Here is a 9,506-nt window from a genome sequence, read left to right on the forward strand (position 1 = left end):
GAATGCCATTATCTTTTAACTCCATTTTCCCACAGACTTTTAAAAAGCTCCCTTGTATATTCATGAATTAAAAAAAAATTCTAGCCTTCATTGAGCTCAGTCTTCTGGGTGAAACTGAAAATAAAGAAATAAAATATAAAATACCTCTGCACTAGCTGACTTGGGTGTTTCAGGCCCCAGTGGTCAGCACCCCGAAGCAGGTGTGTCTCCTCTCTCTCATACACCCAGTTTCCATCATGAGTCAATAGCAGGTGGCTCTAGCCCTACACTGTGGGCACAGCGGGGTCAGAGATGGAGTTACCACTGCTATGTTCCCCTGGTGCCTAGTTTGGTGCCTGACAGACATAGAAGGCACACAGTGGGGTAATCAAACCACAGTCAACCTCATACAAGCGTACACACACACACACACACCTTTATATGTATATATTCTATATACATACATATCCAGACTATATATATGTATATGCTATATACACACACACTCAATGCCTTAAACGTTATCTGGCACATAATGAGAGCTCAATAAATAGTTGCTGGAGGAGTGAATGAATGAATGAATGAGTGAGTGAGTGAGTGAGTAGACTGATGGATGAGTTTCAACATATGGCGGCAAAGGGCAGCCCTTTCTGGGAAGTTCCAACCAGAAGGTCACCATTTGAGTCCTTGCTCTTCCCAACTCCAACAGCCCCAGCAAGTGAACACAGTAACAGCATTGACACTGCCACCCCTGACACTTGGCATTCCCAAAGGAAACTTCTCCGGGGTTCTTGCTCAGCCTCTCGTGGGTTCTCCAAGCTCAGGGCGCTCAACGTTGGGAGAAAAGTGTCCCTTAAGGGCCTGCAATTGGTACACGACCTCAAACCTGAGACGCCCAAATCCTCCCTCGGAGGCCTAAGACGGGGAACTGTGAGTACAGACGGCAGGAACCGCCTCAGCCAGATGACTGGGGGAAAGAAGCCGCTCAGAGGCCGGCAGCTACCAGGAAGTGAGAAAAAGCAGCCGAGGGAAGAGTCAACGAACAAAGGAAAACACCTTACACAGGAGCCCCAGTCTTTAGCTCAGGACCAAGTTCTGTAATCACGCGTGGTAAAGAGAAGGCTGCGCCCAACAGCACCCCGCCTCCTTTGGCTGCCGGATCTATTTAAGAGTCCGTTTACAATGCTGCCTTCGTGAAGAGTAGAAACTGCATGTGGACCTTTGTAAACTCTGAAGCAGTACCGTGACAGCGATCCTTGGCTAACATCCACCGGGGCATGATCAAACACCAGGCACAGGTTAAGTGTTTTACGTGCATGGTGTAAAATTTAATCCTCTCACCAATCTTGTAATCACCTTTACCTGACCCAAACTCACTCCACTCATGCCCTCAACCTCTCCCACCGTCTGGTGATGCGGGGAAAGGCTGCACCTGAGACTATCCGTATGGCTCCCATGTCTCATCAAGACCTACCAAAGAGTTAGCTTTCTCGGGACATTTTCAAGCACAAATCAGCCCTATTTCCAACAAGGGAAAGGGACTTGTCCTCAAAGAGCCTGTACCCCCAGCTAGCAGACCTCCCTGAGGGTGGCTAGCTCAGCTCATGACAGTCTTCACTCCCAGACACAAGAGCCGGGGCTCTTGGCGGCCATGTCTATCTATACCTGCTGGCATGGCTGGCTGGTCGAAACAGACCCTGACCGAACTGACCTAACCCATTTTCCCTGCCCCAGGAATGGTGGACAGCACTCTGGAGCCTGAGTGGTGGCAGGCTGGAGGAGAAGGCCACAGAGTCGGCCTGTATGGGGGGGGCAAGAGCTGCTTCATGCAAGATGCCATGGTATCTGCTCTCCGCTGAAAACTCGTCAGGCCATTGTATTTGTTTGTTTGTTTGTTTGTTTTTGCTGCCACAACCCAGACAACCTGAACCACCTAGCATGCTTCCCTCCCCGCTTCCAGCCTAGCTTCTCCTGGGGGTGGGCAAGGGATCCTGGAAGTGGGGTAGGCAGGGTGCATGTGAGCAGTTGTCACTACCAGCAGGGTCGATGAGGGGAAGTGTGTTTCTTCCCCCTCCCTGCTTGGAAGTCCAGAAGAGTCCCCCATCTTTTGAGCCAGCAGTCTAGGCTTCTTTGGGTGAAATGGTATCACTCTGTGGGCATTCATCGTTCCTGATGAGGAGGAAGAGAACCAGGCGGGGAAGACGTCCGCCCGTTCCTGCTCCTCTTAGACAAGTACCCTCACTCTGTGCACCTGTGTGACCTCCTTCACTCAAGTAAACATTCTCCTGCACCGATCAGCAGGCCAAGCCAGCGCACCACCACGGCAGACACGTGCATTTCTCTCGCAAGGGTGCCAGCCTGCCTGCTTACTAACGTGGATTTGGGAAGATGATCTCTCTAGACCCCCCAGGTTTGTCATCTGTGCCAGGCCTATGGCAGGTGGGTCATTAGCGTAAAGAGAGACAATGTATAGGAAACCCTTAGAACCTCAGCACCTATCAATCATCATGAGCGGAACAGATATCCCCCTCTATCTGAAACAGTCAGACCTTTCAGAAAGTCTCTTGAACTATAAGCTGTAATAGAATTCTCTTAGGATGGAGTGAAACGGGCTGGGGGACCCAGCCAACAAAGCTACTCCACAGGATGGAAAACAGGCTCTAAGAGACCAGGCAGGTGGGTATGCAGGGGCTGGGCTAACTGCTCTGATCAAGGGCATCATCAAAGTTGATACAGTGGTTGACAACTCAATGCAGGGGTTGGCAATGCAGGGGTTGGCAACTCGGAGACGGTGCCTGCTGGAATATTCCCAAGCCCTACAAGTGGCTTCCCGAGCCAGCTTTCATCCTTAGTCCCTCAGTTTGCTTCTGTTGCAACTGCTGTGATTGTGTCCAGGGGCTCTTGGTCTCAGACGGAAGAATGGACGTAGGGACCACCAGAAGAAGGCAGAGCTTATTTGGCAAGGAGAGAAAAGTACCCGATGCAGCAGGTGGGGACCCGAGGGAGCTGCCACTCAAGGAACCGTGTCCAGGGGCTTCGATCTGGTGTGGGGGACTTGGCCGGCCTGGTCTCCAGGTTATGAATGGACATCCTGGCTCTGGTCCTTTTCCTCCTGTCAAATCATGAACCTGGTCATACTCTGTTCACGGCTGGTCTTGGCATGACGGTATGGACCGGGAAGTAAGCAAGTGATAGGTCAGCAAAGAGAGTCTTGGGTTTGCTGACTGGGGAGTTTAAAATCAGCCTGGGGGTCTAACGCCTGCTGGTTTAAGAATTAAATTGTCCAAGGCAGTTGAAATCAGCCCATTCCAATGTACATCCTACTGCTTCCAAAGCTTCCGGCAGTGCCTCACTTTGCCGGCAGGCTCTCCCTCTCCTATCGCTTACTTCTCCGGTCACTCCCCTGTTCCGGAATCTCAGGGGCTTGTCTGGGAAGGATAAACCCCAAAACACACTGCCATCAGTTCTAGGCCAACTTACAGCACCCCTATGGGGCAGCAGGGAACTGCCCCCTGGGGTTCCTAGGGTTTGAAATCTGTGTGGGTGCAGGCAGCCCTCTCCGTCTCCCATGGAGCAACAGGGCGTTCAAACCACTGTGGATTCTAACAGAAGCTCAGCGAGCAACCCCCTACAATGACACAGGGCTCCTTCTATAGGAAGAAAAGAATCTCTGGGTTCCAGGGAAGGAGGTTCAGGGCTCAAAGAACGTCCACCGGAGGGGCTCCAGGCTCACAACAGCTCCCAGGCACAGAGAGCGTCACAATGGGCGCATCAGAAGGATGCCCTCGGCCTTGCACGACAGGCACGGCCCACTGCCCCTTGTCAGAGCCCAAATCCAAACTCATGGACACAAAGCCAAAAGAGCCAGTGAGCCAGGAGGTTCTCAAGTCTGACTTCCCCACTCGGGAATCCAACCGGGGGACTCTGCCTTCTCTCGTGTTCATGTGCGCCCTTCCCCAGCAGCAGCATGATTTCGCTACAATCCTGTTCTCCGGACCACGGGGAATTCTGAGAGAGGATGAACGCTCCAAGGAGTTAGCCCGTGGCTTATACACTACGGAGAGTCTCCATAGCAGTCGAACGCCAGAGCCCTTGCGGCCTGTGAGAGGTGTGTGGCTGGGAAGTCACAGGAGCCCTGGGCTCGGGTGCTAAGCAGCCTGGCTGCTAAGGACGAGGCCAGCAGTTTGAACCTCCTAGCCACTCTGCAGGAGAAAGATCCGGCAGGTTCTGCTCCGTGGGCATGAGTCAGAATCGACGCCAAGGCCCCGGGTTTGGTTGTTTGGAAAGTCACAGCCTGGTGAAAGGAGCCAGCGAGCTGTGAGCAAGTGTTCTCTGAAGATCTTGTTCTCTAAGTTTGGGTTTCACCTTTATGTTAGTCAACGAGAGTTATCCTTATCTCTTCCTTCTAGGGCACCTGGAAACGCATGCAACAAGTACAGAAAATCTCCAAGGGGCAGAGAAGAAGCCACTTCAGGTGGGGCATGAAGCAAGAATCAAACCAGGGAGAGACAAGGATGCCCAGGCACAGAGAAGGTCCAACCCAGAGTCAGGAAATCAGTCGGAGCTCCCAAGCCAAGGCCCAGGGGAGGAAGATCCAGGAGCCTGCCCTCTAAGACAGTCCCCGGTATTGACATCTGGCTTCTAGGCCTCAAGCCTCAAAGCCCAGAGGCTTGGCATACCCAGAGCTGGCCAGGACTGCCGTTCTATTGACCGAACCTCACAGAGAAGTCTGAATGCCTTTTTGACTGGGCATCCGTTCCTCACAAGGGGTGTAACTGTCAGTAAGTAGAGCCAGAAACCGCCAGTCCAGAAAGGACAGGGCTCTGGGTAGGGTGGGCCTGCTGGCTGGGAGCAGGGCGAGCAGATGAGGTCGGAGGCCTGGCTTGGGCCAGCAGGCTGTGCTACTCAGGGGAAGCAGCTGCCCTCACACACGCCCTGAGGCCTTTCCAGGGGCTGCAGGCAGGTCTGGGTGGCAGAGGAGGACACCATAAGAAGCACCGGTTTATTCTTCAGGGCGGTAAAACTATTTTTTTCTTTTTTCAGTGCCTTCATTTACAATACTGGCGAGAACAAAAATCACATCTGTTTGGTGTGGGGGGAGGTCAGATGCGCAGGCATTCCCCCCCTGAAGACAGTCGCCAGACCAAGGGGTGGGCCTGCTCCCTGTTGCTGGGGACAATGAGCCAAGGCTTGGGACCATTAGCTTGGTTCCTGTAGGTGAGGTTTACACCCTACAGATACTGGTTCCTATGGAGACCCAGAGAACAGGTCAAGTTAAGCTGCCATCCTAAATCTAGGATCTGCCCATCTTGTCACACGTATACACCAAATCCCTCCTCTTCCTATTGCGTGTATGTTCCTAGATTATCCCCCTCTCATTTGCTGTATAACTTATAGTGCAACCCCTTCCTGTGACATATGTCTTTACCTGTAATTAGGGGGCTTGCACACCCCCAAAGGTATATAGCCCTGAGTTAGCAATAGAAATCTCTCTGGCCTCTCTCTTGCTGGGCACTCGCTGGTCGCTCCCCTCTCTTCCTCCTCTCCTCTCCAGTCTTCTCTCCCTTGGTCCCCTTCCCTTCCCCCTTCCCTTCCCCCTCTCTCCACGTGGACCACCAGGCGGGGCTGAGGTGAGCAATCCTACCATGTAATGTGTCTGACTGCATTAATGTAATATCTCTCATGCTCTTGATGACATATATATATATGATGACATATATATATACACCGTACAATTGTGCTTACTGAACCCGTGGGTAGTAGCAGTGGGGGCTCCCCCCACCCCCCACTAAACAATACGACAGTTTAGTTTCCATTTATGTGAATGCCCAGACCTAGCAAATCTGGAGAATCAGAAAGTAAGTGAATAATCTAGAGTTGGGATAAGAAGTCATGGCGGCGCAAAGGTTGACAGTTCGAACCCATCAGCCACTCCCTAGGCAAAAGGACCTGGGGCTATCTGCTCCCACAGTGATTACAACCTAGGAAATGCTGGGGGGCGGGAGCAGTTCCGCACTGACATCCAGGGTCCCTCTATGTTAGAAGAGACACAATGGAGTACAAGAAGCTGAGCGGGAGGTTGGGGGTGCAGGGGGCTCTTTTGGACGTAATGAATATGTTCTAAAATTGACTGTGGTGATGAAAACACCACTCTGAATACATGCAAAGTCACCAAAATGTATGTTTTCAATAGGTAGATTTTACGGTATGTAAATACAACTGTTGTTTTGTTTCTTTAAAAAGCCAGCTGAGGAAGCCTGGTGGCATAGTGGGTTATGACTTGGGCTGCTAACCACAAGGTCAGCGGTTCAAAACCACCAGCCACTCTTCAAGAGAAAAATGGGGCTTTCTACTCCTATAAAGATTTAAAGTCTTAGAAACCACAGGGCAGTTCTACCCTGTCCTCTAGGGTCACCATGAGTGAGCGAGACAAGATGAGAGACAGAAGAGACAGAAGGGTGTGGTTCTCACTCGCCCCTCTCTCACAGTCGTTCAGACACTGATGGGCTGTGTCCTGGGGGCTTGGCAGTAGGGAGTTTGAGGAGTTCTGAGTTACAACAGGTCATCGTAATGGGGGTTTGACATGAAAGAGAGCAGGATGTCTTCAAAGGAACTGGGGGAAATGCAGAAAGCATGAGGTCTTAAGATGAAAAGGTGGGGGTTGGGGGGCTGGGGAGCCCTAGAAGATTTCAAACAGAGACCATGTTTTGAATGTAACAGAGGGATTTGTGCCACACACACCCAACCTCAAGCAAAGGCAGGGACATCAGTGACGGCAGAGTGCCTGAGACCCCGGAGGCCAGGCAACACTGGTGAGCAAGGAGGGAGCTTCCCTTCCCACCCAGTGCCTCCCCTGTTCCCTGGGATGGCCATCACACATGCAGACAGCTCCGCGGCTGGCCAGCAATCCTCAGCCAAACCTTGGCTTTGGCTAAGGCAAGAATGACCTTCCCAGCCACACAGGGCATTGATGACCAGCTCCAGAAAACCATGGCCCACTGGTCCAAGTCCTAACAGTTGCCAGAAGATTGGGTCCATCCACCCACTCCGTCCTCCGTGGATGCCAGGCCCCCGTGTGTGCACAGCAGCCAGCACGATTCCCAGACTATGGCCTGGGATCCCACGCCCAGCCTTTCTGCCACCGACAGACACACAGACAAGGAGCTTGGCAACATCAGCCTGGACTGAAGACACTGAGAGAGTGCAGTGTTTCTCCAGGGCCGGGGAGATCCTGTCTCTCCTCTGCCTCTCCCCGCCAGCTCTGCCAGCCGGCCTGGATACCGAGACCTGCTTGCTTGCCAAGTACAGAAAGAGGGTGGCCCTAGAGCTGCAGAACGTTTCTAAGACCCGACGCACAGAACATATTAGAACAGACGGATCCTTTCCAAAAGCAATTCTTCCACGAGCACCAAGGACCAGAGACATATTTATAGAACATTTCTAAACCTCTTCTCCCATGCCTATTAAATCTAGCCGTGGGAAATGAGCCCGCATGAGGAACGTGCACACCCAGAATAAGCTTCAGTCTCGAAGACGTTCATTACGGCATTATTCATGCGGCGGGAAGGTGAAAAGATCACCGGCATGCCTCCTACTACAGGAAAGGTTGGTTAATTCCGGAGGACCTCCGACATCCATCACGACAAAGGCATGAGAAGGGATGATTATGAAGACCATGAGGCCGCACGGAAGCTGGCGATGACACACAGTGAAGGGGACGCAGGGCAGACACGCACCGACACACACAGCAGGAGCGTTCACGGTGGCTTAGCTCTCAGAAGGCAAAGCATCCTAGGCCTCTGCCCCAAGGCTGAGCCTTCAGCAGCCCAGGGAGGCCCCGGGACGCTGCGCGTGTGCCCGGTGGCTTGCACTGCAGGGCCTCAGCTCGGGGTCTGACCTGGGCGTCCTGGGCGCATGGGAACGTTACCAAGGTAGGAGCAGAAGTGGTGGCAGCGGTGGTGGTAGTGGTGGTGGTGGCGGCAGCAGTGGCGGCAGCAGCGGTGGCCGTAGTTAGGTGGACACTCCTCTCTCACTCATCCTTTAGGGAAGGCGGAAGGTATAGAAGAGCAGGTGGGTGGAGAGTAAGAGGCAGATCACAGAGAGGAACTCCTCCGTGGGCCGGCTGTGCTACCAACAGGACTAACAAGCAAGGCAAAGGGCCCCGACTGGAAGGGGGAAAGAGGGAAGGGTGGGTGCGAGGGAGAGAGGCACACGGTCACAGCTGCAAAGGAAATGGGGGCCCCCCCATGATGACTCCCTTACCCCACCCCCGCCACCCCCTCTGTTCTGGGGTAGTCGTTACCTCCTGACATGGAGTGAAGGGTCAACAGAGAAAACGGTGTTGCCCAGAGCACCAACACCCTCCCCTGGAGAAAGAGAGAGGCAGCAACCGAGTGGGGAGGAGGGGGGAACACGCAGCACTTGGTGGTGGGACACACACACCCCACCCCCACCCCCTAACCCGGGCCTCGGTCCGGTTCCCTATTCTGACTCTGAAAGAGTGGGGGCACTGCTGAGCTGAGTGTGGATGGTACACACCAGGTGATCAAGGCAGCTGCCCTCAACAACGGGCCACCCCAGGAGTCTCAGAGACCCCCAACTCATCTAGACCGGTCCTAGGAGCCAGCTGATGGAAGGGGGTGTCAGGTCCCCCCGCACTCACTGAGGTACAACGGACTGTCTCCATATCTGGTCTTGAGGCAAGAACTAGGAACCCCTTGAGGGTCACCCTAAACAGCACACCAAGGAAAAGGAAAAAGGAGGGAGCCTCAAAGCCGGGCAACCCATTCAGCTTAAGCCTCTAGGTCCCCCCCCTCACCTCTCCTGCCTGGGTTCACCTGTTAGCATGCGGATTGGGAGAGCCTCCCAGAAGGGTCTGAGGCTGATACTCAAGGGCTGCTATTTCCTCTCCCAGACACCTAGCAGAGCTCACCGTGTCTGCAAGGGCTTGTGGAGAACCAGGTGTCCCGGGAATAAACATGGCAAGGGGAGGCCTTCATTAGGCCTCAGCCACCAGTCTACCTGTGACCCAGAGCCGTGTGCGCCTCCCCTCCCCCCTCACCAGGAGGAACAATGAAAGCAGCCTCACAGGGGGAAGTGGTAAGGGTCAAAATTTAAAGTGACCCCATTAAAAAAAAAATACTGAGTTTTCCAGCCAGTAACAAGCCACAGGGCTAGAACGGGTTTTCTGTGAAGAGGGAGGTCACCTTGAGGATGGTGTGGGTCAGCACTGGACAGAACACTTTGGGGAGAGGCAAAGAATGGAGTGGTGCCCGTTCCCCAGGCCATGCAGGGGCAGGAAACAACAAACGGGCAGGTGAGAGGCACTATGCTTCACTCCCCAACTGTGCACGTAGGGAGGGAGGGGACCCGTGGGGGGCAGAGGGGAGGCAGACCTCAGGCCAGGGCCAGGTTGCAGGCACATAAGTAAACCATCCACCTAGAAAGCATGGGAGGCTTGGGGGCAGCAGGGAGGGAGGAGCTGGCTCCCCACTGGGGAGCTGCGTGGGGCTAATAAGATGTTTTTT

General features: G+C 53.6%; 1 protein-coding gene across 2 annotated transcripts in view; it reads right to left on the bottom strand.

The window, feature by feature from the left end:
- B4GALT1 (beta-1,4-galactosyltransferase 1) overlaps positions 1-9,506 on the bottom strand; it is a 58,655-nt gene that overhangs the window by 5,609 nt on the left and 43,540 nt on the right. The window lies entirely within an intron of this gene.

Source organism: Echinops telfairi, unplaced genomic scaffold (assembly GCF_000313985.2).
Source record: "Echinops telfairi isolate 266 unplaced genomic scaffold, ASM31398v2 ScPeMD7_25;HRSCAF=90, whole genome shotgun sequence".
Taxonomy (NCBI): domain Eukaryota; kingdom Metazoa; phylum Chordata; class Mammalia; order Afrosoricida; family Tenrecidae; genus Echinops; species Echinops telfairi.